Here is a 17,461-nt window from a genome sequence, read left to right as displayed (position 1 = left end):
AAGTGCTGGTATCTGCAAGTAGTTTTTATGCCTTTTCAAAGTAGTCCAACTTGTTCATAACGACCATCAAGTGGCCTTTGCCTGCTGGTAAGATTATGACTTTCCTGTCCTTCCTTAGCCCTTCAGGGGCTTTTCTATCTGTTGAGTGTGTTTGCATGGCTTCTCCTTCTCAGTGCAGGGGCTATGGTTTGATGGAGGGCTTGTTGTGTTTCGTCTGTGAATCCTTTAGTTTTTAGTATATGGATCAACCTCCAGATCCTCACATATCATCCCATCAACCTCCGGAGTCAACACATCATTCTCCGCCACTTCCACCACATGTAATCTGACCCCAGTACCAAGGATATATTTCCCTCCCCACCCTGATCTGCCTTTCGGAGGGACCGCTCTCTCCGTGACTGCCTTAGCCGCTCCACACTCCCCTCCAGTCCCACCACACCCGGCACTTTTCCCTGCAGCTGCAGGAAGTGCTACAACTGCCCCTACACCTCCCCCTTCACCCCCATCCCAGGTGCTAAGAAGACCTTCCACATCAAATAGATGTTCACCGGTACATCTGCCAATGTGATATACTGTATCTGCTGTTCCCGATGTGGCCTCCTCTACATCAGGGAAACCAAGCAGAGGCTTGGGACTGCTTTGTGGAACACCTAGTTCAGTTCACGACAAACGACAACACTTCCCAATCGCAAACCACTTCAACTCCCCCTCCCAGTCCTTGGACGACATGTCCATCCTGGGCCTCCTCCAGTGCCACGTGATGCCACTTGAAGGCTGGAGGAACAGTACTTCATATTCCGCCTGGGAACCCTGCAGCCCAATAGTCTCAATGTGGGCTTTACAAGCTTCAAAATCTCCCCACCTCTGACCTCGTCCCAAGACCAGAACCCCTCTCTCATCCCAGCCTCCTTGACCTGTCCATCTTTTCTCCCACCTATCCACTCCTCCCTCCTCACTGACCAACCCAAAATCCCTACTCACCTATACTGGCTCCATCCCAGCCTCCTTAACCTGTCCGTCTTCTCTTCACCTGTCTGCTCCTCTGTCCACCTTCTATCATCGCCTCCCCCCTCTCTATTTATTTCAGAGCCCCCTTCCCCTCCCCCATCTCTGAGGAAGGGTCCAGACCCGAAACATCAGTTTTCCTGCTCCACTGATGCTGCCTGGCCTGCTGTGTTTATCCAGCTTCACACCGTGTTATCTCAGACTCTAGCATTAGCAGTTCCTACCATCTCCTCATTAGACTTTAGTGTAGCCTTAAGCGCAGCCAGGAAATCTGTTTTGTTGACGTCCTTATAATTACAGTTAGGTCCCCGTATTAGGACAGTTTTCTCGGTATCTGTAAGGTGGCTGTCTAATAAATTTCTTATCCCTGTGTTTGGTTTCTTCTTGTCATTGCTGTGCATCAGCTTCATCAGTTTTTCTTGTAGTGTGAGACTCTTCTTGATTCTGGTTCTGCTTTGCTTGACCCTGAATGCCTGTTCGAGAGTTGTGGTCGATGGTTGGGTGAGTTTAAGTATAAAGACTTTTGGCATGAAATTTCTCATTCATCTTTATGGAGGCAGTTATGGGTGTCTGTTATAATAACTCGAAGTTTTGTTCAGCTGCTTTTTGGTTGTTGGGCAGTGCAGGGGGCCGGGAACGGTGTTTGTATTTGATGTTGTGAGGTGGTACCTAGTTTCTGGGGTTGTCGTGTTGAAAAATGGAGTTGCTTGCTGATAACACTTAGCCGGTTGGCATGGGTTTCCCATTTTAGGGTTTGTTTGAGTGTATTTCACCTGTAAGTGTATAACATTTTAACGAAGATCTGTAGCTCGGGTTGTGGCTGTTGTTAGTTGGTTCGCTGAGCTGACTGGCTTTCATGCAAACATCTGCAGTTCCCATTATCTCTGCCCACCATGACAGACTGGACCATATAAATTCAGAACGGGACAGAACAATAGCGCTTCAGCGGAGGTCACCTAGAAGGGAGACAAAACATTTGCACGAAAACCAGTCAGCTCGGCGAACCAACTAACAACTTCAGCTCAGAGATAACAAGGTGGAGAGCTGGATGAACACAGCAGGCCAAGCAGCATTAGAGGAGCAGGAAGGCTGACGTTTCGGGCCTAGACCCTTCATCATTTCTGAAGAGAGATGTAGGCCCAAACGTCAGTCTTACTGCTCCTCTCTGATGCTGCTTGGCCTGCTGTGTTTATCCAGCTCTACACCTTGTTATCTCAGATTCGCAGCATCTGCAGTTCCTACTATCTCTGAAACAACTTCAGCTCTTTTGATTTACTCAACATGACATAAAGAAACAGCTGAAAGTGTTGGACGCTGTGAAAAGTGAGGATTCCAAAGATTTGTGTTCCAGAAGTTGCTATGCCCCTCGACAAGTTGTTCTAATACGGCTAGCATCCAACTAACAAAAATTACCTAGATATGCCCCATACACAAAAATACCAGAACAAATCCAATCAGTCTATTCTTGATCATCTTTAAAATGATAAAAAGGGTTATCAGCAGATCCATCAAGCAGCACTTACTTTGCAACAACCTGCCCACTAATGCTCTGGGTTCCATCAGGGCCACAGCTCCTGGCCTCATTACAGAATTGGCTCAAACATGGACAAAAGAGCTGAATTTCATAGGTGAGATGAAAGTGACTACATTTGACATCAAGGCTGCATTTCACTGAATGTCACTTCAACAAATGCTGGCAAAACTGGAGATAACAGGAATCAGGGAAAACAGTCTGCTGCTTGGAATTATACTTGGGATAAAGGGAGGTGGCTGTGATTGTTGGATGTTAATCAGCTCAACCATTTGCATTTTTTTTACATATATTGCAAAAGGTATTAGCAGGGAAAGGAACCGTTGAGCTGTCTGGAAAGGAAAATTGGGAGATAATGAATTAGGACAGGGAGCATATGGTGTTTGCAGCATAAAGTGAAGAAATTGAGAGAATTGATAAGCCATTTCAGAGGGCATTTAAGGGTCAACCAGTCGAGAATCTACAACCACTTGTGTGGAAGACAAGGTAAGGACAACAGGTTTTCTTCAATAAGGAAAAATCAGTAAATCAGATGTTTCTTCCTTCAGAAGAAGTGTGGACAGCTCGAAGTGTTGATCCATGACAGCGCAAATGACATAGGTGGGGCAAGGTGCTGCAGGGAAATTTTAGGGTGCTGGGAAAGAGAAGGTAGCAATCTCCATATTGTTTCTGATGACACACACTCATGAGTATAGATGTCAAACGATAGTCTTCTGATGAACTTTCAACGTCACTTAGTCTTCAGATCATTCCTGAACTGGCTTCAAGTAGCAAAGCCTATTTTTTCAACTCACTGTTCTTTAAATCTCCCCAAGTTCAGTCACTAGCAACAAAGTCTTTTCCTCTGCTTTTCACAACTGCCACCTCTGTCCTGTCCCCACCTCTATGCCTCTGTGCCTAATTATACAGAAAACTGGCTTCCCTTCTGTGAAGGTGTGAGTAATGGACATCTGATTTTCCAGGGATTTAGCTGTAGATAATATGAGCCTGTCTCTGGTCAAAATTGGAATATTCACTTAATATCCTAAATCTAGAACATTCTATTCTATCTGAAGTTAGAACTAATCTAGTGCCACCTGCCTGCGCTTGTCCCTTATCCCTCCAAACCTTTCCTATTCATGTACTCATCTTAATGTCTTTTAAATATTGTAACTGTACCCACAATCACCACTTCCTCTAGGAGTCCATTCCACACACGAACCACTCTCTGTGTAAAAAACATTGCCCCCATGTCTTTATTAAAATCTTTCTCCTTTCATCAAAAATACGCCTCCTAGTCTTGAAATCCTTCACCTTAGAGAAAAGATGCCTGGCATTCTATCTATTCTACCTTATCTATACCCATCATTATTTTATAAACCTCTGTTGGGTCACCTGTCAACCTCCTATACTCCAGTAAGAGAAGTCCCAGCCTATCCAAATCTCTCCTGATAACTCAAACACTCCATTCCAGGCACATTCTAGTAACTCTCTTCTGAAGCCTCTCCAGCTTAATATGGCATGGTGGCTCTGTGGTTAGCTCTGCTGTCCCACATCACCAGGGGCCCCGGTTCAATTCCACTCTCAGGCCACTGTCTATGTGGAGTTTGCACATTCTCCCCATGTCTGTGTGGAGTTTGCACATTCTCCCCGTGTCTGTGTGGAGTTTGCACATTCCCCCCGTGTCTGTGTGGGTTTCCTCCCCCAGTCCAAAGATGTGCAGGCTACGTGGATTGGCCATGCTAAATTGCCTGTAGTGTTCAGGGATATGTAGATTAGGTGGGTTAAAGCAGGATGGGTTTGGGTAGGATGCTCTAAGAGTCAGTGTAGACTTGTTGGGCTGAAGGGCCTGTTTCCACACTCTAGGAATTCTAAGAATATTCTTCCTATAACAGTAAGACCTTAGTTTTATGGCTAAGCAATAATCTAACTTTTATTTAAAACCATAAAAGTGAATGCTTCATCTCTTTATTTTGGCTGTCAGCAGATAACTGCCATCATACAGTTTACCAGCTAACTGTGTTAGATTTCTGTGGAGATCATTTTAAATGTTTACCCATTTTTTATTCACAATGAAGCATCTAGATGAGTGTATTTCTGGCCCGGTCAGCACTTATTGCCCATCCCTAGTTGTTCAGAGGACAGTTAAGAGTCACCCACATTGCTAAATTTCCTAAAGATACCAGCGAACCAAATGGGATTTTCCTAGCAATTCACAATAGGTTCAAGGTCATCATTAAACTCTTAGTTCCCGGTTCTATTGAATTAAAATCCCACCGTCTGCAGCGGCAGGATTCAAGCCCGGGTCTCCAGAACATAACCTGGGTCTTGGATTAATTATCTAGTTGCAATATCACTGGGCCAACACCCCCATTAAGTGTAAGCTAGACAAATACTCCCACTCAAATTACTGGGAAACAGGAAAACTTGCAAATGAATGTGAATCTCTAGTTTAAGGCTCAGTATTACAGCTGTTACTATATTGGGGAAGTGTAATGAAGGCTAATATAATGAACTCTGAGTTAATCTTTAAATTTTATTTCAGATTAAAGACTGAGGTGCATTTAAAAAGTCTACTATCTACATGGTTAAAATCTTTCAGCTTTGTGCATAAATGATTGAAATGCACTGCGACCTAATCAATGTGGAAGGTTTGTTTAAGGTAATGGCTTTTCGTATGTAGCAGTATGTTCAGTTATTTGACAAAAAATACCTGGTTGTTAACTTATGCCTTGCCACGTGCCAAATTAAGTGCTGTAGCTTATATGCTTAATTTTTGAGGATATTATTGAAATCATCCAATTCTGCTTCTGTCTGAATTCAAATGCTTATTATGTAACACAAATACAAAAGATATTGTGACTACATGACTGCACCACCTAGTAAATGAGTTAGTTGGAATGAAAAAGAGTCACTCTAAGCTAAAGTGTAGGACCAACATCAAAAAGCAGGCTGAGCTCATGCTTTAAGTTAAACTGTTGGAGTCGAATGACGTAAGCGCAGACGAGTAAATGGCAACTTAAGGATTCGACTTCTGCAGATAATGTCTAGAATGAACTTCCAGATCAAGTGCTAGAGGCAAAAGGCATTCAAATCTTCTGACATGCCTTGAGCCTCCAACTGAACTAATGGTGTTGATTAACCTTCAGACCTTGAGGAATGCCCCAGATACATACATCTGAAGTGTTTACATGGGAATGTTCATCATCCAATTACTAATTGTATTCTGCCAGATTGCTCTATGATTCCAATAACAGTGTGTTCAGATACTCAGAGCTACTGACCTTGGACTGTTTACTGTCCTCACTTTGGGTTCACTCAGAAATTTCATACATGCATAAAGCTTGCGTGGTGTAACTCAAAGTAAGTCAGATTATGTGTCAAAACACCCCATGCACTAACAGCACCTTCCCCCTTCCGTGGAGAGATCCCTCCCCCCCACACCGAATATCCCTGGACAGTACTCTCCCAACACACAGACAGTGCTCCCCCACAACCTCACTTGTCTCTGCCGACTCGGCTTCCAGAATGCATGGCCAATATCAGAACAGTCACAATTGGCAAGAGTTGGACACATTTTATGGAGTGGAGGGTGGGAGGGTTACACTGCTGTGGCAGTGAGGGAAGGAAATGCACACTTTCAGAGTGAGGTAGTAAACACTGTTGCAGAGTGACGGAAGAGGGTGAGAACTCTTCAGGGGTGAAGGAGGAAAGTGAGGGCTATTGGAATAATTCATAAGTGTTGATATTACTTTTGAAAATATTTTCTACTGGAAAACCGGAAATAGTCAATAACAAACTTTGGGGCTTTAAAGTTCTTTGCAGAATATGATATCAATACAGTAAGAAGTGGACAGTCAGGGGGCTGGAAGAACACAGCAAGCCAGGAAGCATTTAGAGGAAAGGAGCAGTCAATGTTTCAGGTATTACCCCTCTTCGAGAAGTGGGCCTAGCTCGTCTTCCTCTGACAATCCTGCACCACATTGGGATGTGGTTTAATTTCCAGTGTGCTTCTGCATTTCTGAATAAACCGAAATGAGAAGGCTGGGCCAGGAATGAGGAGTTTGGTCATAAAAATTAGGAGCTGAGTGGCAATGCTCTTTGGGACAAGAATTATTGACAAATTACATAGCTGCTACAATGGGGAAACTTAGGCTCTTAACTCTTTAAGATATGAGAGTTAAAAAGCAATTGATTCCATATAAAAGTAGTGCTTTGTTTTATATTAAGGCACAGTTAGCAGACGAAGACACTGGACCTTGTTGACAAAATGCAAGAAGAAACTCAGAATTATCAATTCATCTGCTTCAGGAGCATTACTTCGTTGTTCACTTGTTCTTTAGCTGATTTTTTTCTTCTTTCTCCTGGAAACCACTATAAAATGGCTGCTTGTAATTTTTATTTCTGTCACACGTGCTACTGGCAGTTTCCCCCTCTCTCGTCACAGATGTCTTTGCTACAATGTGTCAATTTTGTTGTCACGAAGAGGTGCATTTCAAGGATTTTCCTTAAGGTAAAGTGTAAGCCAGCAATTATTGTCAAATATTTTGTCCGTTGCAAAAGCGGGACATCTGTGCAATCTTTCAAACTTGATCTCATTACGCAAACCTCTGGAGTGATTCTCACCATAGTGCTGAGCAAGTTTTCTCTTAGCCAGTAAGCAGAATGGCTGTATTAATTGGGAATTTGAGCCCCTAAGGTGAGTATCACATCCAATTTCCATTTCATCTTACCATGCATTCACCAGAGACCCTGAAATTGACCGGCAGCCCCGGAACCAGCGTCATATTTATTTCCATTATGGACCTGGAAAGGCACCGTTAGGTCAGAGCAGCCTTCATGGTTCCTAACATTTGCCCTGGATATGGGACAGGGGGAAATTGGTACCCCACTCTATCAGCACAGTCCTGGTGATCCTGTTAGGTGGGGTGGTGCAGATGAGGGACTTACCCTCCCCTCGGAGCCAGCAGCAAAGGATATAACACCAGACCACGTCAACTAGGTCTGAGATTCCCATCCAGGTTACAGCAGTCTCTGCCATCTGGAGGAATGCCCAATACTGTGGGAATGTCCTTCTGTACTCCAACAGTGTAAGAGCTACCGTTGACCATCTCCACAATGCCACACTCACTCTATCTCTGCCATAGGACCCACGTCACTCCAAGGTTCACACGCTACCATTCTCACTAATGAAAGCAACATCTTCTCCACGTACCCTCCCAACCTGCTTACGCTACTAACTCTGCACAGCCTCTGAATGGCCTCCTCACTCGCATGCAACAACTATCATAGCAGCGACACCCAATTTCATCTTCCACATGGCCTCCCTCTCTCTTGCATTCTGTCTGCCATCAGTTCTGAGAAAGGGTCACTGGGCCCCAAGCAGTGACTCTGATTTTTCTTCACAGATGCTGCCAGACCTGCTGAGCCTTTCTGGTGACTTCTGTTTAGGTAGTAGTGATATGAACCTGGTTCTCTGGCTAAGAGTGCAATGTGCAAAAAGGTAATGCAAGCCAGGAATGCTCTGAGCAGCCAGGTATGTTCAAAATGGGTGAGCGCTATGACAGCAAGCTCAGAGATACAGCCTGATCTAATTCATGGGTTGGGTGTGTCTCTCTGACCACCCCAGTGTCCTTCTTATAGTGTTACAGTGATACTTGCTGGTGTAGGCGAAGATTGATTAATTGATTGATTTATTGTTGTCACATTTACCGAGATGTAGTGAAAACTGTTGTTTTAAGTGCTGTGCAGGCAGATCACACCATATAAAGTGCATCAGATAGCAGAATAGAATGCAGAATTGCTACAGCCACAGAGAAGGTGCAGAGAGAGAAAGATCAGAACGAAGATTTGAGAGGTCTGTTCAAAAGTCTGATAACAGTAGGGAAGAAGCTGATCTTGAATCTGCTCCCACTTCTATATCTCCTTCAACTAACTGAGCTGCAGCTGCACAAAGGCCAGATGGCTGCCAGAGACTCCAACACAATTAATGAACAAATTAAAAAACACTGCACAGGAACAAGCCCTTGGGCCCTCAAGCCTGTGTTGGCCATCATGCCCCAATTAATCTAAAAACAAACCTGCCATTTTTCAATCCATATCTCTCCATTCCCTCCCTATTCATGTAACCATCTAGGTGCCTCTTAACTGTCTTCAAAATTCCTCCTTCCACCACCGCCTCTGCCAGCTCATCCTAGGCTGCTTTCACTCTCTGTGTAAAAAACTTCCCTCACACATCTCCCTTAAACTTTCTCCCTCTGACCTTGAACCTGTGACTCCGTGTAATTGAAACTTCGACCTTAGGAACTATCCACCCTATCTATGCCTCTCATAATCTTGAAGACATCTATCAGGTCTCCTCTTAGCCGCCATCTTCCCAGTGAAAACAATCCTAGTCTTTTTAACTTTTCCTCACACCCAATGTCTTTGAGACCGGGCAACATCCTGGTGAACCTTCTCTGCACTCTCTTCAAAGCTTCCACATCCTTCTGGCAGCGTGGCGACCAAAACTGCACACAGTACTCCAAATGCGGCCTGACAAGGGTTTTATATAGCTGCAACATGGTTTACCAACTCTTGTACTCCACATCCTGGGCAATGAAGGCAAGCATGCCATATGCCTTCTTAATCACCTTGGCCACCTGTGTTGCCACTTTCAGGGAAGTGTGGGCCAGCACACACCCAGATCTGTCTGAATGTAAATGTTTCTCAGGCCTCTGCCATTAACAGTAAAATTCACAACTAAATTTGATCCTCCAAATTGAATCAACTTTCATTTATCTGGATTAAACTCCATCTGCCATTTCTATGCCCAAATTGCCAATCTATCTATATCCTGTTGAATACTTTCACAATCATTGGCAATAACAGCAACTCTACCAATCTTCATGTCATCAGCAAACTTGCTTATCAGACCACCCACATTTTCCTCCAGATCATTTATATTTGCTACAAACAACAAAGGAATAAGACTGACCAGTGTGGAACATCACTAGATACAGGTCTCCACTATGAAAAACATCCTTCCACCACTACCTTCTATCTTCTATGACCAAGCCAGTTTCTATCCATCTAGGCAGGCCACCCCGAATCCCTTAGTTTTTGTACCAACCTGTCACGTGGGACTCTACCAAATGCCTTACTAAAGTCCATATAAACTACATCCAGAGCCCTTCCCTCATCTATTATCCTCATTACTTCAAAAATTCAATTAGGTTGGTGACACATGACCTTCCCTGCACGAAGCCATGCTGCCTGTCACTAACTAGTCCATTTTCCTCCAAATGTGCATATATCTTGTTCCTCAGTATCTTCTCCAAGAGCTTCCCCACCACAGCCATCAAGCTCACTGGCCTTTAGTTTCCTGGATTATCTCTGCATTCTTACTTCAACAAGGGATCAACATTAGCTAATCTCCAGTCCTCTGAAACTTTGCCTGTGATCAACGAGGATGTGAAGATATCTGCCAATGCCCCAGCTATTTCCTCCCTTGCCTCTCTGAGTCACCTGGGATAGACCCCATCTGGTCCTGGGGACTTGTCAATATTAATGCAATTTCGGATTCCCCAAACTTCCTCTTTCAATATATTGACATTCTCTACAGTATTCACATACTCATCCCTGAACCTAACGTCAGCCATGTGCTTCTCCTTGGGGAATATCAATACAAAGCAAATATTAAGGCTCCCTCCCACTTCCTATGGCTCCATGCATAACTTCCCTCCTTTGTCCTTGAGTGGGCCTACTCCCTTGTTGCCCTCTTTCTCCTAACATTTGCATTAAAAGCCTTGAGATTCTTCTTGACTCTGTTTCCTAAAGACATTTCATGGCCCCTTTTGCCTTCCTGTTTGAGCATTTAAATTCCTTCCTAATTTCTCTGTACTCCTCCAGGGCTTCGTCAGTTTGAAGCGGCCTGGACTTGTTGTATGCTTCCCTTTTTCTTTTGAATAGCCTTACAGTTTTCCTTGTCATCCATGGTTCCTGAATCCTGCCATTCCTATCCTTTAGTTTTGCAGGGACGTGCATGTCCTGCACTTTAGTCATTTGGTCTTTAAAAGCCTCCCATATCCCTGAGGTAGATTTGTCCTCAAGTAACTACTTCCAATCCACATTCTCCAGCTCCTGTCTGAATTGGGTGTGATTGGCTCTTGTCCAATTAAGCACCCTCACCCAAGGGCCACTTGTGTCCCTTTCAATGACTACTTAAATTCAAACAATAGAAGGTAGGAAGATCTGATGTGGACCTGGGTTCAGATGTTTATGTTTCTTGTCATTTTCATTGTCTTTGTTGCGTTTATGGTTCTCATCATTTTCACAAATCATTTCATTTATTTTTTAAACTTTTTTGTGGTTTGCATACTTACTATTTTTATAGTTTTATACTTTATATGTTTTATATGTAGAATGTGAAGGGTTTATGAGTAGATTAGAAGTTGAATAAAGTGAGATCTTACTTGTCATTAATTTCCTTGCTGAGCATGTTTATTTACTTGTTTCAATGTGTGGTTTTCTGATTGCATTGGCTGTCAATTCGTGTCAATTGACACCTTTGAGAGCTTCATTTGATAGATACTTTGAGAGCTTTCAGTTAACTGTAAACTTTTGGATATCTTTGTGTGCAATTCTATGAGTTCTAAGAGGCCACCATATTCACTTCTGTAGATGCCTGATTGTGGTTAAGTCTGACTTCTCTCAAATGATGTTCCACCATAACTACTGTCATTGGGCAAGCTATGTCAACGACAAACTGACAATAGAAGCAACTTACTCCAAATGCCTTCACTCTTCAAACCACACAAAAACTGTCCTGTAGTACTCACTCAATCTGGCAATTCTTCAAAATTATAATATAATAGCTATCCTATTTTTTCAAAGCGACGACAAAACCATCATCTCCAACACCATCCATGACCTCATCACCCCAGGGGACCTCCCACCCACAGCCTCCAACCTTATTGTTCCCCAACGCCGCACGGCCCGTTTCTATCTCCTTCCCAAAATCCACAAACCTGCCTGCACTGGTCGACCCATTGTCTCAGCCTTTTCCTGCCCCAACAAACTCATCTCCATCTATCTGGACTCCATTTTCTCCCCTTTGGTCCAGGAACTCCCTACGTACGTCCGTGACAGCACCCACACCCTCCACCTCCTCCAGAACTTCCACTTCCCTGGCCCCCAATACCTCATTTTCACCATGGACATCCAGTCCTTATACACCTGTATTCCTCATGCAGATGGCCTCAAGGCCCTCCACTTCTTCCTGTCCCGCAGGCCCAACCAGTCCCCCTCCACCGACACCCTCATCCGCCTACCCAAACTCATCCTCACCCTCAACAACTTCTCTTTCGATTCCTCCCACTTCCTACAGACAAAGGGGGTGGCCATGGGTATCTGCATGGGCCCAAGCTATTCCTACCTCTTTGTAGGTTACGTGGAACAGTCCCTCTTCCGCACCTACACAGGCCCCAAACCCCACCTCTTCCTCCATTACATTGATGACTGTATCGGCTCTGCCTCTTGCTCCCCAGAAGAACTCGAACAGTTCATCCACTTCACCAACACCTTCCACCCCAACCTCAAGTTCACCTGGGCCATGTCCAACACATCCCTCACCCTCCTGGACCTCTCTGTCTCCATCTCAGGTAACCAGCAAGAAACTGATGTCCATTTCAAGCCCACTGACTCCCACAGCTACTTAGAATAGACCTCCTCCCACCCACCCTCCTGCAAAAGTTACATCCCCTATTCCCAATTCCACTGCCTCCGCGCATCTGCTCCCAAGATGATGCATTCCATTCCCGCACATGCCAGATGTCCACATTCTTCAAGGACCACAACTTTCCCCCCGCGGTGGTCGAGAACGCCTTTGACCGCGTCTCCCGCATTTCCCGCAACACATCCCTCACACCCCACCCCTGCCACAACCGCTCCAAAAGGATCCCCCTCATTCTCACATACCACCCCACCAACCTGCGGATACAACACATCATCCTCCGACACTTCTGGCATCTACAATCCGACCCCACCACACAAAACATTTTTCCATCCCCACCCTTGTCTGCCTTCCAGAGAGACCACTCTCTCCGTGACTCCCTTGTCCACTCCACACTGCCCTCCACCCCCACCACACCCGGCACTTTCCCCTGCAACCACAGGAGGTGCTACACTTGCCCCCACACCTCCTCCCTCACCCCCATCCAAGGCCCCAAGATGATTTTCCATATTAAGCAAATGTTCACCTGCACATCGGCCAATGTGGCATACTGCATCCAGTGTACCCGGTGTAGCTACCTCTACATTGGGGAAACCAAGCGAAGGCTCGGGGACCACTTTGCAGAACACTTCCGCTCGGTTCGCAATAAACAACTGCACCTCCTAGTCGCAAACTATTTTAACTCCCCCTCGCATTCCTCAGACGACATGTCCATCATGGGCCTCCTGCAGTGCCATAATGATGCCACCCGAAGGCTGCAGGAACAGCAACTCATATTCCACTTGGGAACCCTGCAGCCCAATGATATCAATATGGACTTCACAAGCTTCAAAATCTCCCCTCCACCCACTGCATCCCAAAACCAGCCCAGCCTGTCTCCGCCTCCCTAACCTGTTCTTCTTCTCACCCATCCCTTCCTCCCACCTCAAGCCACACCTCCATCTCCTACCTACTAACCTCATCCCACCTCCTTGACCTGTCTGTCTTCCCTGGACTGACCTATCCCCTCCCTACCTCCCCACCTACACTCTCCTCTCCACCTATCTTTTTTTCTCTCCATCTTCAGTCCGTCTCCCCCTTTCTCCCTATTTATTCCAGAACCCTCTCCCCATCCCCCTCTCTGATGAAGGGTCTAGGCCCGAAACGTCAGCTTTTGTGCTCCTGAGATGCTACTTGGCCTGCTGTGTTCATCCAGCTTCACATTTTATTATCTTGGATTCTCCAGCATCTGCAGTTCCCATTGTCACTCTCCAATATTCTTACTGAGTGACTGATCACTTGTTCCAAAATTAGAGCTTTCAACAATTTTGAATAGTTAGCAATGCTGAAACATTCACAAAATATTCAACAAAAGCATGCCTTTTGGTTTAGCAGTGAACAAATTAAGTATTTCATACGATGCGGTTTAATGTTTTTTATATGTTAGCCCGTATAACATTTGCAAGTAGCTAGGCTCTTGGGTTGACAGATTGATCTCCTTACCAATTAGGAACGCATCAATCTCTGTCTTAAGGACATTCAATGACTTAACCTCTACAGCACTCTGTGGTAATGAGCTCTGCAGAGTCTTGCTGAGGAAATTCCTCCTTATCTCAGTTCTAAAGTGGGGGGGTGCAACCTTACACCTTGTGCCCCCTTGTCGTCATCTCTGCTATTAGTGGAAACATCTCCGTGTCCACTCTATCCAGTACTACTGCCCCTCAGTAATCAGTAAGTTACTTTCAGATCTCCCCTCGTCCTTCTAGACTCCCCGAGTACAGGCCCAGGATCCTCACCCACATTTCACATGATAAGCCCTTCGTCCCGGGGATCATTCTTGTAAACCTCCGCTGGATCACCTCTAATGTCAGCCCATTTTTCCTCAGATATGAGCCCAAAACTGCTCACAACATTCCAAATGTAGTCTAACTGGACCCTTATACAGCTTCAGGAGTACATCTCATGCTCTTGGATTCTAGCCCTCTTGAAATTAATGCCATGATAGAACTTGCCTTCCAAACCACCACCTGAACCTGTTTTGTTAAACTTAAGAGAATCCTGAACTAGGATGCCCAAGTCATAGAATCCCTACAGTATGGAAATAAGCCCTTTGACCCAATAAGCCCACGCTGACCCTCAGAGAATCCCACCCAGACCCATCCCCTTATAATGGACCTAATCTACATATCCCTGAACACTACGGGCAATTTAGCCTGGCCAATCCACTTAACTTGCACATCTTTGGACTGTGGGAGGAAACCCAAGCACCTGGAGGAAACCCACACAGACACGGGGAGAACATGCAAACTCCACACAGACAGCTGCCCGAGGGTGGAATCGAACCCGGGTCCCTGGCGCTATGAGGCAGCAGAGCTAACCACTGAGCCACCATGCTGCCCTCTCTGCACTCAGAAGCCTTTCCTTGTTTAGCTGCTCCAAAAAACAAACGTGTAGACATTCCATGAATTCCTATTCTTGAGACCTGCTACCAACCTGATTTTTCCAGTCCCCATGACTATTTCTTACATGCCTTTTCAATTTTATTTTCTTCCCCACTTCCTGATTTTTGACGTAAGTCCCATCAAGATCTTTTTTCCTTTGTGATGTCTCAACTCTAGCCAAACAGATTCTATACCTTCTGACTCTTGCTTCTTGCCATTAGCTCCGTTTTCTTTTCACAAATAAGGCAACCCTGTCCCCTCTGCCCATCTGCCTGTCCTTTCGATACTTTGTGTATCCTTAGATATTTAGTTCCATGTCTGATACCCTTAGATATTTAGTTCCCATGTCTGATTCCCTTAGATATTTAGTTCCATGTCTGATTCCCTTGCAGCCATGTCTGTGATGCCCCCACACTGTACATGCGAATTTCAATCTGCGCTACAAGCTCATTTACCTTGTTTTGTATACGGCATGCATTCAAATACAACACCCTCAGTCTTACATTGAGTACCCCTTTCTCATAGTTGTCCCCTTAACTTTCTGCTTGAAGTTAGATTTCTGATTGTTTCCATTCTGTCTGTCCTATTACTTGTTCAATCATAGAATCATAGGTCATTGAATCCCTACAGTGTGGAAACAGGTTGTTTGGCCCAAAAAGTCCACACAGACCCTCAGACATCCCACCCAGACCCATCCCCCTGTAACCCACCTAACCAACACTTCCCTGAACACTTTGGGCAAGTTATCATGGCCAATCCACCCAACCTGCACATCTTTGGACTGTGGGAGGAAACTGGAGCACCCGGAGGAAATCCACGCAGACACGAGGAGAATGTGCAAACTCCACACAGACAGTCACTCGAGGGTGGAATCAAACCTGGGTCCCTGACGCTGAGATGCAGCAGTGCTAACCACTGAGCCACCATGCCACCCTAGTTCCGGAAACATTAACCTCTTCTGGGCCCTCCCCTCTTTCCATAATTTTCCATGCAGTTGTAACCCACCAACTTCCAACCCATTCAGTTTAAACCCCCCTCCACAACCATCCTTGTGTGATTAGCAAGGGTTCTGGTCCCAGCAAAATTCAGGTGCAGCCTGTCCCTTTGGAACAGCCCCCTCCTTCCCCAATACTGTGGTCAATGTCCCACGAATTTGAACCCATTTCTCCCACACCAATCTTTGAACCATGGGGTTATTTCTTTCATTTTGTTAACTATGTGCCAATAAGCACGTGACTCTGAAAGTAATCCAAAATCTATTACTTTTCTGGCTCAGCTTTCTAATTTAGCTCCTAGCTGCTGATATTCCCTCAGCAGAACCTCTTTGCACTTTCTATCTATATCATTGTTCCCTACATGGACTGCGGCAACTGAGTCTTTCTACTCTCTCTCCAATTTCTCTACAGCCCAGATGGGATGCCCTGGACCTGGGCACCAGTACGCAACATAACCTTCAAGACTCTTAATCTCGGCCACAGAGAACAACGTCTAGTCCTCTGACTATACCATCCCTGACTACAGCTTCATTTCTCTTTTCTCCCTCCCTATTGAATGCCTCCTTGTACCACAATGCTATGGTCAGTTTTCTCATTCTCCCTACAGCATCATTGACATCCACAAAGGGAGTAAGAATCTCAAACCTGTTAGACAAGCTCAAAGGCTGAGGATCCTTCAGAACTACCTCCTGGATCCATCTACCTCACTCACTCATTGACACACCCTCCTGACTCCAACCACTGACTGCATTCAAACTAGTTAATCATGAGGGTATGACTGCCTGGTGACACACAGGTAACTCTCCCTGTCCCTGATGTGTCACAGTGCCCAAAACTTAGACTCCATCTCATCAACTCTGAAATGAAGTTCCTCAAGTAACCAACACTTGTTACAGATGAGATCTCTGTGAATCACAGTGGGGTCCACTCACTCCCACATCATGCAGTTACAACACATCACCCATAAAATTGTCAAATTAGTATCATCAACCATTGAACTTATAGTTTAGCTGTGATATCACTCTTGCGCTGAGCCCCTGATTCTGGGCTTCAATTTATCCTGTTAAAAAAACCTTACAAATTATGAGCCAAAAAAGGAAGCAAGCAAAAAGGGCCTCTTCCACTCTGCACTGAATTCTTATTTTGTCTCCAAATTCCCTGAACTATATACCCACTCAGGCTGTGAGCCCTGATGTGTCACAACTGTGTCCTAATTGTGTGAAACTTACTGAGGGGGTGTGTGGGTGTATTGTCTCTGTACATTTAGATCATGCCTTGGTGAATGTATGACATAACCAGGTCTGGTCCTTAAATAGTTACCGTGAATGAGCAGTGTATCTTCACTTTGCAGAGCTCTCTGTCATTGTGGATGGATCTGTATCATGCATCGTTGTTATCCAGAATGAAATCTTCAGTATTTGAATTATCCTCCTGTGTGATGTGTGATTGATGATATACAGTTCAGGTCACAGAATCCCTACAGTGTGGAGGCAGGCCATTTGGCTCATCAAAACACACCAACCCTCCAAACATCATTCCCCCTACCCTATCGCTGTACTCCTTCATTTACTGCAGTTAATTAACCTAACCTGCACGTCGTTGGACCATGGGAAGAAACTGGACCATCTGAGGAAACCCATGCAGACACGGGGAGAATGTGCAAATTCCACACAGTCACCCAATGGTGGAATTGAATCTGAGTCCCTCGTGCTGAGATAGCAATACTAACTACTGAGCCACTCTACCACCCTATTTATAGTGCCTATTTCTTCTGAGCCATTAAGTAAAGACTGATTCTTCCTTAAATAACCAAAAACTG

The sequence above is a fragment of the Stegostoma tigrinum genome, chromosome 12 (assembly GCF_030684315.1).
Source record: "Stegostoma tigrinum isolate sSteTig4 chromosome 12, sSteTig4.hap1, whole genome shotgun sequence".
NCBI lineage: Eukaryota > Metazoa > Chordata > Chondrichthyes > Orectolobiformes > Stegostomatidae > Stegostoma > Stegostoma tigrinum.
Note: the sequence above shows the minus strand (reverse complement) of the source record.